This window comes from Saimiri boliviensis, chromosome 4 (assembly GCF_048565385.1).
Source record: "Saimiri boliviensis isolate mSaiBol1 chromosome 4, mSaiBol1.pri, whole genome shotgun sequence".
Classification (NCBI taxonomy): domain Eukaryota; kingdom Metazoa; phylum Chordata; class Mammalia; order Primates; family Cebidae; genus Saimiri; species Saimiri boliviensis.
In genome coordinates, this window is record NC_133452.1 from 133,451,704 (window position 1) to 133,465,133 (window position 13,430).

The 13,430-nt window shown below is 46.2% G+C and overlaps 1 pseudogene; it reads left to right on the top strand.

Moving 5' to 3' along the window:
* Window positions 1-434: 434 nt before the first annotated feature.
* LOC141584203 (uncharacterized) lies at window positions 435-6,703 on the top strand (annotated as a pseudogene).
* Window positions 6,704-13,430: the final 6,727 nt, after the last annotated feature.

Below are 13,430 nucleotides of genomic sequence, written 5' to 3' on the forward strand. Positions count from 1 at the left end.
CCTTTCACCCCTTAGTTGTCACCTAATTTTCCACGAGCATTTTCCTTTTTCTTTTACTTTCTTTTTTTTTTTTTTTTTTTTTGAGACAGAGTCTTGCTCTGTCGCCCAGGCCGGAGTGCAGTGGCATGATCTTGGCTTGCTGCAACCTCCGCCTCCCAGTTTCAAGCGATTCTCCTGTCTCAGCCTCCTGAGTAGCTGGGATTACAGGCACCCGCCACCACACCTGGCTAATTTTTGTATTTTTAGTAGAGACAGGGGTTTCACCATGTTAGCAAAGATGGGCTCAAACTCATGACCTCGTGATCTACCCACCTCAGCCTCCCACAGTGCTGGGATTACAGGCATGAACTACCACACCTGGCTTCCATGAGTATTTATCACTTACTACATAAGGAGAGGCAGGGCATTGATCTTGAGGGTGTCTGGTTTTCTACATGGAAAAGTAAGGAAGTTTGGTCTTGGTATAAGTTAAAATGGTTAAGACCAAAGGAAAAAGAAGGACAAGTTAGGGACAGGTCCCTTAACCATGTCCAAAGGAATAGAATAATGTTTCCAGTTGATAGAGCAAAGGCAGAAGGCTCAAAGTGCCCCTGGCTTCTCAGGAAGCAGCATGGCATTTGACTAGGAAACAGCAGAACAGCCATTGCTGAGTAGTAATCACCATAACACCTGGGGAAAAAAAAATCGTAGCAACTGTAGCCGTTCCAAATGTGTTGAAACCTCCTGTTCTGAATGGATTACATTCCCAAGCACCAAAATGAAAATTAACTGAGCGTATCTCCAAGTCACTATAAATAATCTCTGAGAAATCACAAAGAGGCAGAGAAGTATTAGAATTTGAAGATTGTGTGGCTCTGACTCCCAAAAGATGGAAAAAAAAAATGACAGTTGAAAAAAATGAATGTTGAAAACTACAGATCAGGCCAGGTGTGGTGGCTCATGCCTATAATCCTAGCACTTTGGGAGGCTGAAGCAGGTGGATCACTTGAGTTCAGGAGTTCAAGACCAGCCTGGGAAAAACCCCATCTCTACGAAAAATATAAAAATTAGCCAGGTTTGGTGGTGCGCACCTGTAGTCCCAGCTACTTGGGGGACTAAGGCAAGAGGATCGTTTGAGCCGAAGAAGTCAAGGTTTGCAGTGAGCCAAGATGGCGCCACTACACCCCAACCTAGGTGACAAAGCAAGACTGTCTCAAAAATAAAAAAGAGAAAACTACAGATCAGGGGCCTTGGTGATGACTGCAGGCAAAAACCCTCATATGACATACAGAAAGGTGTTTGGTAAAGTGTTTTGTGAGCCCTGAGAAGAGCTGAGTGTAGTCACCAGGCCCCTGGGGGCTCCGCAAGGGCAGGTCACGGCAGGCTGTCCTCATTCCATGCTCTCTTATCAGGGTTACTAGACAGAACCAGGCAGTGTGATAGGCCAGGGGTCTCCCTTTGATTAAGCTATTTCATGACATTCCAAAGTATATACTTCTGGAATAAATGGAGAAATACGGAATAGGTAATGGTACAATCAGGAGAAATTGGAACTGATTAAATTATAATATCTTAAGGTGCTAGAGAGTTCTCATCTCAATCCTGCTCTGTCCAATACTTTTATCATGTCTTGCGTGTTATATAGAGGCTATGCTTGGCATATATATGGCATAGTTTGAAAAAATAGCAAGCCCATTGAATTCCAGAATCAGTGCACAAAATCCATGTTGACAGTCCATACAATTTTTTTTTTTTTTTTGAGACAGGGTCTCGCTCTGTCACTGGAGTGCAGTGGCAAAATCATAGCTCACTGCAGCGTTGAACCCCTAGATTCAAGAGATCCTTTCACCTCAGCCTCCCAATAGTTAGGACTATAGATGCGTCACTACCCCCCACTAATTTTCCTTCCTCCTTCCTTCCTGCCCCCCAACCCCTGCTCTCAATCAAACTCTTCAGAAGACTTATTTCCACCACTCTGCTGGAGACCATGTTCTCTGGAAACATGCTGAGATAAAGTTGGAGTGCAAGATGTTAATTAGGAATTAACACCTATGAATAAGGGCAAGGAAGCAGGAGTGAGCAGAGGGAGAAGTTAAACTGAGCTGTGGGCCCAACCACACCTCTCATAACTCTTCAGAGAGCTGGGGGTGGTATCGTCCATCAAAGCAAAGCAAGTTGGACTGAAAGAGCCAGGCATTTATAACCAGCACTGCTCAGTCACCACATGGGGCTGCCCAGAGAAAGGCTGTGACCAGGGAGAGGGACCAGGCAGCTCTCTGCAGCCAGTGGACCCTGAAGTGAAGGAGCTGGTAGCTGGAGGCTGTCTGCTGACTGCTGTCCCATAGCTGGGCAATGAGTCCTTCCTTGGGGGAGATCTGAGCAGCACATCTCCATGTCTACTATGCTCTCCTTACTTCCATTCTTCTCTGGCACCACGGAAATCCACTTTCCATCTTCACTTTTTTTTTTTTTAATTTTTTTTTTTGAGACGGAGTTTCGCTCTTGCTGCCCAGGCTAAAGTGCAATGACGCATTCTCAGCTCACCGCAACCTCCGCCTCCTGGGTTCAAGCGATTCTCCTGCCTCAGCCTCCCAAGTAGCTGGGATTATAGGCATGTGCCACCACGTCCGGCTAATTTTTTGTATTTTTAGTAGAGATGGGGTTTCACCATGTTGGCCAGGATGGTCTCGATCTCTTGACCTCGTGATCCACCTGCCTCAGCCTCCCAAAGTGCTGGGATTACAAGCGTGAGCCACCGCGCCCCGCCCCATCTTCACTTTTATTCCACTCACTCCATCCCTTTGTTCCATGCCAAATCCAGTGGACCCTTCTTGGTTCTCACCTTACAGCTGACCTCTCTCTCATTTACTGAAGTTATCAATTTCCACAGTAACTTCTCTCTCTCTCCTTGGCCTCTCTATCCACACCTTCCTGGCCTGATCAGGTGTTCTGCCTTCCATGCACCACCCAAGCGTTGGGACTCCATTCTCAATCCATCCTCGTCTTCCTTCGTACCCTCCCAGGGGATCCCACCCACTGTCAGCATTTCATTCCTGCTTTTATAATGACTTTGAAATGTACTCTCCAGCTATGTTCTCTGCTAAGCTTCCGACTCTTGTATCTAATTGGCTATCTCCATGCTGTGGCTGTCAGAACTGTGACATTCCACTTCTCTTTTCCCACTGCATTATCCTTCTCAAAGAAGGCTAACTCTTCCAGTGCAAGAAATCAGGGAGGGACCCTTTGAATCTGCTTTGTCCAGTTTCTTTTTTCGGCAGCCAGCCCCGCGCCGTCCTGTTTGGGCATGGGTATGAAAGCACTCTGAGCAATATCAAGGACTCTGCATATGGAGATTTGCATCACTGATACATAAATAGCTGATGCTGGTGCTGAAACCAAAAAAATATTCGTCACTGATCACACCCACTACTTGCCCAACCAGGTGTGAACCTCTGACTCAGTGGGTCCCCAGGAAAGAGTTATTCATAACTTCCTAATTATAGGTGATGAGAGACGGTATTGGTTTATTTTACAGCTTGAAGAATCTGTAAAGAAAATCTGAAGAAAAGAGTTCTCTGAGCAGGTAACTTTTAGCCACACCTTTTCTTTCCAGGCCTATACCTGTGTGGCAAAGGCTTAAATAGAAGGTAATTCTCAAGGAAAATTATCTCCAGTTTATTTAAATATATCATGCTAGGTGTATATATGTATATGTCCTCTCTTTCCAAATTGGAATTTCTGGTTAAATTCAAGGAATAATTATCAAGCGAATACAACATGCCATGAGCAGGGCTAAGTACAGAACAGGCCCTGCTTTAAGGAGCCTAAAGAATGGTGAAAGGATAAGTCTAATGCAAGCACATTCCCGTTTGCTGATGAGCACAAACGCCATAGCAGCTAATTGCCGTGGGCTCCAGAGAAGGAAAGTGTTTCCGTCCGGTCTTGCTTCATAAGGACATGTGAGATAGGACTAAAGGATAGATCAGATTTCAGAGAGCGTGCACAGGACAGGAAGAAGCAAGAAATAATGATGACACACAAGGAAAGGAGGAAAGAATGCCATCAGAAGCCTATCTTCAGATAATTGCACAATAAACAAAGAGTCATGGTAAGGAAATTTTCTGATAGCTCAGGTCTACTGTGGAAATACCCTGGGAGGTTGGAGAGAGGCAAGGTCATGGGGGAAAGATTGGTTTTTCGGTTTTGTTTGTTTGTTTTGGTTTGGTTTTTCTGGAGAAGGAGTCTCCCTCTGTCACCCAGGCTGGAGGGTAATGGCGCATTCTCAGCTCACAGCAACCTCTGTCTCCCAGGTTCAAGAGATTCTCCTGCCTCAGCTTCCCAAGTAGCTGAGATTACAGGTACATGCTACCTCACCTGGCTAATTTTTGTATTTTTAGTAGAGACAGGGTTTCACCATGTTGGCCAGGCTGGTCTCAAACTCCTGACCTCAGGTGATTCTCTCACCTTGGCCTGCCAAAGTGCTGGGATTATAGGTGTGAGCCACGCACCCAGCCAGATTGTTAAAATAATATTATTACAAGGAGGTGGGTAGAAAAGGCCAAATCACTGTCCCATGAACTTTTCCTAGGCCCCAGCTCAGACCCAAACTTTTTAGACTTCCCTTTTCCACCATCATAGGCAGCACAGGTGTGATGGCTCTGAGACCCCTCTTCTATTCAGCTCCCTGAAAAGGACAGTGCCCACTAAAGGCTTGCTGGGAGTTGCTCTGTCACTTCTGGTCTGGTAGAACATTTCTCTAAGGATCACTTGAGACCAACCTGGGAAACATGCCAAAACTCTATCTCTACAAGAAATGCAAAATGAATGGGGTGTGTTGGTGTGCGCCTGTAGTCCCAGCCACTCAGGAGGCTAAGACAGAAGGATTGCTTGAGCCCAGGAAGTCGAGGCTGCAGTGAGCCATGATCACATCACCACTCCAGCCTGGGCAACAGAGCAAGACCCTGTCTCAAAAAAAAGTTTTTCTAATGTTGTCCACATGGGTAACTCCCTCTCACCTATCCCAGTTGAAATTAAGGGAGAACACTCTAGTACTTGTTCTTAAATGAAGGAAGTGAAAATTTGTGAGGACAAGAATGTTCTGGGCCTGGTGACTTCCCAAAGTGAGCTTTGGCAGCAAATCTTCCCATTTGCTTTGGGAAAACCCTAAAAAATCCAAGGAATATGGGATGTTGATAATAGTTACAATTGCTAATGAGGTTAGAGTTTTAACAAATGATGCCTGCTAAGTAGTCAAGATTCCCCATTTTACAACAAGAGATATTGAAGCTCAAAAACGCTATGTGCAGTCCCCCTGTGTGGAGACACAGGGGCTGAATCTAGTTTCCCAAGGCCTTGGAAGGGCCTTAGGGAGTGGGTAACATGGATATGGATTGCATACTTTTATGAATGTTGTACGTGGGAAGCAATATGGAGAAATGGCTTTTAAGGAAGGAACAGATGAGACGCTATTTACTTCAGCTCCAAACAAAACCACATAGAGGTCAGGCGCGGTGGCTCACACCTGTAATTCCAGCATTCTGGGAGGCCGAGGCAGGTGGATCACCTGAGCTCAGGAGTTCGAGACCAGCATGGCCAACATGGTGAAACCCTGCCTCTACTAAAAATACAAAAATTAGCCATATATGGTGGTGTGCACCTGTAATCCCAGCTACTTGGAAGGCTGAGGCAGGAGAATTGCTTGAAGCCGGGAAGCGGAGGCTGCAGTGAGCCAAGATCACACCACACTGCACTCCAGCCTGGGTGACAGAGTGAGACTCTGTCTCAAAAAAAAAAGGTTGGATGCCATGGCTTACACCTGTAATCCCAGCACTTTGGGAGGCGGAGGTAGGCGGATCACGAGGTCAGGAGTTCAAGACCAGCCCGGCCAACATGGTGAAAACCTGTCTCTACTAAAAATACAAAATACTAGCCAGGCATGGTGGTGGGCACCTGTAATCCCAGCTACTTGAGAGGCTGAGGCAGGAGAATCACTTGGGAGGCAGAGGTTGCAGTGAGCCGAGGTCGTGCCATTGCACTCCAGTCTGGGCGACAAGAGCAAATCTCCATCTCAATCAATCAATCAAGACTGTGTTTGGTTCTTGAGTAACAAAAACTCAATACAATGGCCTAACTAGATGGGTGTTTACTTTTCCCAGTTATCAAGAAGACTGGAGCAGGCAGTCCAGGGCGATACAGCTGCTCCAAACAATCACCAGAGATGTAATTTCCTGCTAGACGTCTTCACATCTACCTTTCTATGCCACGTGTGCAAGACGGCTGCTCTGCCTTCAGACACCACATCAACATTCCACGCAGAAAGGAGGAAGAAAGAGCAAAAGATGTGTTCCAGTCAAATCCATCTTAAAAACAAACAAACACAGGGAGGGGTGACAGGAACAAATTTTAAAAAAGAAGAAGAAAAACAAATAAAAACAGGAAAGCAGTTGTTTCCCTGAAAGCCCCACCAAGCTGACTTCTACTGATGACTCATCCAAATAGTCATGTGGCCACACTGGATTCAAGGGAGGTCTGGGGAAGTCAGTGCTTCAAAGGGGCACACGGATACCACAGACAAACTCAAGTTTCCATGGTTGAAGAAGAGGACGATGGAGTTTGTGGAGGCAGCAGGCTGCATCTGCCAGAGAAGCTATCAAGATACAGAGCCACGTGACAAGATGGGGAGGCTGCCAAGAAAGGCCACTGGGAACAGGTGAGGAGCAGGTGACACCAGACTTGCTCCGTCCAAGGAGCCCACACCTGCAGGGGCTTGTGCTCCTGTTTCTGCAGGTGTAGGCACGAAGCTGATGCCAAGAGAGTGGGTTGTTTCTGTTGGGGTTCAGAACACAATACCCCCAGGTATGGCACTGAGTACTTAACTAAAGGACGTTGGAGGCCAGGCGCGGTGGCTCACACCTGTAATCCCAGCACTTTGGGAGGCCGAGGCACATGGATCACAAGGTCAGGAGTTTGAGATCAGCCTGGCTAACATGGTGAAATCCCATCTCTACTAAAAATACAAAAAATTAGCTGGGGGTGGTGGCATGTGCCTGTAATCCCAGCTACTCAGGAGGCTGAGGCAGGAGAATCACTGGGAGGCAGAGGCTGCAGTGGGCCAAGGTCGTGCCATCGCGCTCCAGCCCAAGCAACAGTGTGAGACTCCATCTCAAAAATAAATAAATAAACGAATAAATGAAAATAAAGGACATTGGGAGGCCTCAGAAGCAGCCTCAGAACCAAGGTCCCTCTGACCTGCTCCGGCCCTCCTGTCTCTCTTCTTCCTTGTTCTCCCCTGAAGTGAGTCACAGAAACCAGAATCCTCTTCCCCAAGGCAGGTCCTAGAAACTAGAACCATTTTTCTCCAAAGCAAAAGCCATAAAAACTGAAATTGTTACTCTAACCTCTCCCTGCATTTTTGTCTAGGAGATGGCCATAAAGAAATTCTCAGCCGGCTGTGGTGGCTCATATCTGTAATCAACGTGTTTGAGAGGCCACGGTGAGAAGATCACTGGAGCTCAGGTGTTTGAGATCGGCCTGGGAAACACAGTGAGACCCCTACGCTACAGAACTGGTTTTTAACTTAGCTCAGCGTGGTGGTACACATGTAGTCTCAGCTGCCTAGGAGGCTGAGGTGGGAGGGGCCCTGCTCGGCCTGTGGCTCCTTTATCACAGGGAGACCTTATCTGCTGGCTGCTTTCTACACCTCAAAGCATTTTCAGAAAGGGCCAACATCAGCCGTGGACAAAAGGCGGAAGGGCCATGAGAGTCTCCATCTTCCCCTTATCTGTGATGTGAGTGTGCACATCCCCATGTGCACATACACACCACAAACACACACACACCCCACATACACACCACATACACACAACACACATATACACACAACACACACATACATATACAACATACACACACCGCACACGCACCACACCATACACACCACACACACACCACATACATACCACACACCCCCCACACACATACACACAACACACACACACACCACACATACACACACCACACACATACACTCACAATATACAACACACCCATATACACACATCACACACAACACACACATACACACATCACACACACAACACACACATACAACACACACACTCACAACATACAACACACCTATATACACACATCAGGCACAACACACACACAACACATACACACAACATACACACACACCATACGACACAGGCACACAGGGTCAGGAGCCTGTTGCGCAGAGCTTAAGCCACTGAATGTTTCAGTAGGAATAATGGTATATACAAATAGGACAGCTGGTAGGTTAAGGGGATTCTTGCTACTCATAGTTCCCAGAATTATATGCAATTACATCGTGGAAACTCAACAAATAGACAGTTAAGTATGCAATTAAGGATTCAAAGTTTGGTAAAGTTCAAAGAAGCTGATGTTACTCACAAGAGTAAATAGAGAGGAGGCTGGACACGGTGGCTCACGCCTGTATTCCCAGCATTTTGGGAGGCCTAGAGAAGCAGATCGATTGCCGTTGGGAGTTCAAGACCAGCCTGGTCAGCATACTGAAACCCTACCTCTACTAAAAATACAAAAATTAGTCAGGCGTGGTGGCAGACACCTGTAATCCCAGCTATATGGGAGGGTGAGGCAGGAGAATCGCTTGAACCCAGGAGGCAGAGGATGCAGTGATCCAAGATCATATCACTGCACTCCAGCCTGGGTGACAGAGTGAGACTCCGTCTTGAAAAAAAAAAAAAAAGAGTAAATAGGGAGAAAAACACAGGCCAGCTTAAAGAGCTCCATGTATAATTTTCTGTGCATAACGCTGTGGGCATTTGGAGTACAACCAACAGCCACCTTGCAGAGACCCCGTATTCATGGTCTCATTCCTTTTTCTTTTTTGAGACGGAGTTTCGCTCTTGTTGCCCAGGTTGTAGTGCAATGGCGCGATCTCGGCTCACCGCAACCTCTGCTTCCTGGGTTCAGGCAATTCTCCTGTCTCAGCCTCCTGAGTAGCTGGGATTACAGGCACAAACCACCATGCCCAGCTAATTTTTTGTATTTTTAGTAGAGACGGGGTTTCGCCATGTTGACCAGGATGGTCTCGATCTCTTGACCTCGTGATCCACCCGCTTCGGCCTCCCAAAGTGCTGGGATTACAGGCTTGAGCCACCGCGCCTGGCCCATCCCATTCCTTTTTCTAACAAAATCCCAATTTTATTTTGTTTAGCAAAGTTCTACGCTTAAAACTTTTTTTTGGCTTCAAACTGCCTTGCAGGTAGGAGTGGTGGCGTGGCCTAGAGCTGGCCAATGAGATGTTAGCCTAAGTCACGTAAAAGGGACTTTCAGAAAAGTTCTGTGCTAAGACTGACTCAACTGGCACGGATCTCCTTTGCCTTTTACTCTCCCACTCCTTCCAGCCTGAAACAAAACCATGATGGTCCAAACTCCAGCCATCAACTTGAGAGCACTTAATCATTTATTCAGCAAATACATGCCAGGCACTGTTTCCAGTTCTGGGAACTTAGCATGAAGAAAACAGATAAAAATCTCTGCCTTCAAGGAGTTTACAGTCTAGTGAAAGGAGACAAATTACAAGCAAATATATAGTATGCCAGAATATGGTAAGTGTTAAGGAGGAAAATAAATTAAGAAATGAGATTCATCTGAGTCACGGCACCAAAAAATTAAAAATAGAAATGAGATTCTTATTATCTTTAGGGACACTCTCACTCTGTCTCTTTCTGTTGCCTACACTGGAGTGCAGTGGTGTGATCACAGCTCACTGTAACCTCAAACACCTGAATTCAAGCGATCTTCCTGCCTCAGCCTCCTGAATAGCTGGGACTACAGATGCATACTGGTACATCTGGCTAATTTAAAAAAAAAAATTTTTTTTTACAGACAGAGTCTTGCTACATTCCCCAGGCTGGTCTCAAGCTCCTGGCCTCAAGTGATTCACCTATCCCAGCCTCACAAGGAGCTGGGATTATAGGTGTGAGCCACCACACCACCAGAAATGAGATTCTTTTTATTTTATTTTATGACAGAGTCTCACTCTGTCACCCAGGCTGGAGTGCAGTGGAAAATTATTGGCTCAATGCAGCCTCCCCGTCTAGGTTCAAGTGATTCTCATGCCCCAGCCTACAAAGTAGCTGGGGTTACAGAAATGTGTCACTGCACCCAGCTAATTTATTTTTATTTTTATTTTTATTTTTAGTAGAGACAGGATTTCACTATGTTGGCCAAGCTAGTCTCAATATTCCTGACCTCAAATGTTCCATCCGCCTCGGTCTCCCAAAGTGCTGGGATTACAGGCATCAGCCACTGCCCCTGGTCCAGAAATGAGATTCTTAATGCTAGATGGAGTCAGGGTGGTGGCTCAGAAGTCTGGATGGACCTATGGGTTGTAAAGGTAGCCAGGATTTGTTTTAATCAGGTGTGGTAAGACACGCAGACACAGGAATCACTTTCATGGAGGAAGAAGTTTACTCACAGTTCCCTAGAAACCTGCATGAGGCACGGCATGGCACGAAGCGGGTGCCCCTGGGGGAAGCACCTGAGTCAGTCAGGAGGCAGTGGGCGTGAAAGGAAAATGTGGGCAAGAGCCCTTTTTGTGGTTTCACAGACAGGAGTGCGCAGGCAGGTAAGCAAGTTCAGGCTTGGCTAGTCTGAATAATTTCAGCAGCCTCTGGGGATAGGGGCTGTCCCTAGCTGTCTAGTACTGGCCCAGGGGTGACTAGGAGAATTGCAGCTAGGAGTGGCAGAGCCCAATGAAGGAGGCGGTTGGGAGGATGGGTCTAGACTGGTTGACCTACATAAGACAGGCGAGTTACTTGTTTCTAGGAATTAGCTCACCCTGGGAAGGGCAGTCACTCCAGGCTCAGCAAGACCCCAAGATGTGGAAGTATCAGAATTCAGAAACTAGAAAACATAGTTAATTACACTAGGTTCTTGCCGATATTGCTATGCTATTAGGACCCCTGTTCTCACCTCTAGATTTATTCTAAATGCTGAAAAACTAAACTCTCATTTTTTAATGCCACTGTTTTTCAGGTTTCTATTACTGGTTAGTACTGATAATGACCTTAAAGAAGACTCCTCTTCCACAGGGCCGAGTATCCAATTCTCAGATCTCATCCATATAAATAGGCTATTAGTCAAGCAAAATAAATAGCAAGAGAAGTATAGATCCTTCACAGAGTAACTGCTCTCATCTGTGTGCACTCACATACATACAAACACTATTGTAAAAATAAAATGATTTTTCACAGACTTTTTCTGAAGATTGAAGATTTCAAAACAGTTTGAAAAAAGTTTCAAAAGTGGTCCTGAAGTTATTTAGCCTTACATCAATGCATTAAATATTAACTTTTTTTTTAGATGGAGTCTCACTCTATCTGTTGCTGGCTGCAACCTTTGTCTCCTGGGTTCAAGTGACTCTCCTGCCTCAGCCTCCCAAGTAACTGGGATTACCGGCATGCGCCACCACGCCTGGCTAATATTTTTGTATTTTTAGTAGAGACAGTGTTTCACCACATTGGCCAGGCTGGTCTTGAAGTCTGGATCTCAAGTAATCTACCTGCCTCACCCTCCTAAAGTGCAGGAATTACAGGTGTGAGCCACTGTGCCCAGCCTAAATATTAACTTTATATGAACAAAAAGAAAGACAAGAATATATGGAGAGAGTAAAAGAGAAGTGAGTCACAGTGGGAAATGGGGAAGGGAGACCTGAGCCTTTGTCTATAGCAAAGGTTGAAAACTCAGCCACCTGCGGGGGCAAAGCAGAAAATGCAAATGGGATAAGAAAATGCAAACTTGGGATAAGAAAGGCCTGGCTCCTGTTCTCTCTTTGTTTTCCCACCTTTTAGTAGAGATATAAGTAGAAACTAAAATTTGCCTGCTAGAGGAAAAAACAACTGCTCAAGCTAAATGATAAAGCCAGTCGACACTTTCCCTCAGTGTTAGGGAGGCCAGGAGGCATGGAGCGGGCACAGTGAACAGAGAGGGGCCGCCACCACCAAGCTCAATCACCTGTTACTAGCCATCAGTGTGGAACCCACAAGGCCAGAGAGCCTGAATTTTTTTTTTAAGCTGTAAAACTGGGGTTTCTTTTTAGAGACCAGTCTCACCCCAGTGTGGAGTACAGTGGCAGGATCATAACACACTGCAGTTTTGAACTCCTGGGCTGGAAAAATCCTCCCGCCTCAGCCTCTCAAATTAAATTGTAAGCATGAACCACCACACCTAGATGATTTTTATTATTTTTTGTAAAGACCAGAGTCTCACTGTGTTCCCCATGTTGCCCAGGCTGAAATCTGGGATTTTTATGTGAAATCTTGGCTGGGCACAGTGGCTCACTCCCAGTGCTTTGGGAGGTCGAGGCGGGTGGATCACTTGAGGTCAGAGTTCAAGACCAGCCTGGCCAACATAGTGAAACCCTGTCTCTACTAAAATACAAAAAAAAAAAATCAGCAAGGCGTGATGGTGGGCACCTGTTGTTCCAGCTACTCGGGAGGCTGAGGCACGAGAATCTCTTGAACCCAGGAGGCAGAGGTTGCGGTGAGCCAAGATTGCACCACTGCACTCCAGCCTGGGTGACAGAGCAAGAATCTGTCTCAAAAAAGAAAAGAAATGTCCAATTCTTAATTGTTGAGATTGGAGACCTTTTTTACTTTTTTTCTTTCTTTTTGCTTTTGTTTTTTGGAGACAGGATCTTGCTCTGTCACCCAGGCTGGAGTGCAGTAGCACAGTCAAAGTGTATTGCAGCCTTGACCTCCTGGGCTTAAGCAGTCCTCCCGACTCAGCCTCCCCAGTAGCTAGGACTGTAAGTGTGTAGCATCATGCCTGGCTGTTTTTTGTATTTTTTATAGAGACAGGGTCCTGCTATGTTTCCCAGGCCAGTCTCAAACTCCTGGGCTCAAGCAATCCTCCCAACTTGGCCTCCCAAGTGCTGGAGTTAATGCATGAGCCACTGCGTCCAGCTCCTGAAGACCATATTTTGGCTAAACATTCTCTTAGCAAATTACATGTTTCTGCACAGCAGATATTCAGGCAGTAGGCCATCAGTTTGCACCTCTAGTATGCTGAACAAATGAGATAGGAAGCTGTTGCAAAGAAAGGAAGGGGAAAAGCAGGGAGCCAGCTGATAGTAAGAAAGATGGAGAGATGGACAAGAAGAGACTCAAGGTGATGGGATGAAAAAAGAAGAAGAGAACAGGTGGAAAGAAAACTCCTGATCCAGTGGATCACCTGAGGTCAGGAGTTCAAAACCAACCTGGCCAATATGGCAAAATCCCATCTCTACTAAAAATACAAAAAATTAGCCGGGCATGGTGGCACATGGTGGCGCATACCTGTAGTCCCAGCTACTTGGGAGGCTGAGGCAGAAGAATCACTTGAACCCGGGAGGCAGAGGTTGCAGTGAGCAGAGATCGCGCCACTGCACTCCAGTCTGAATG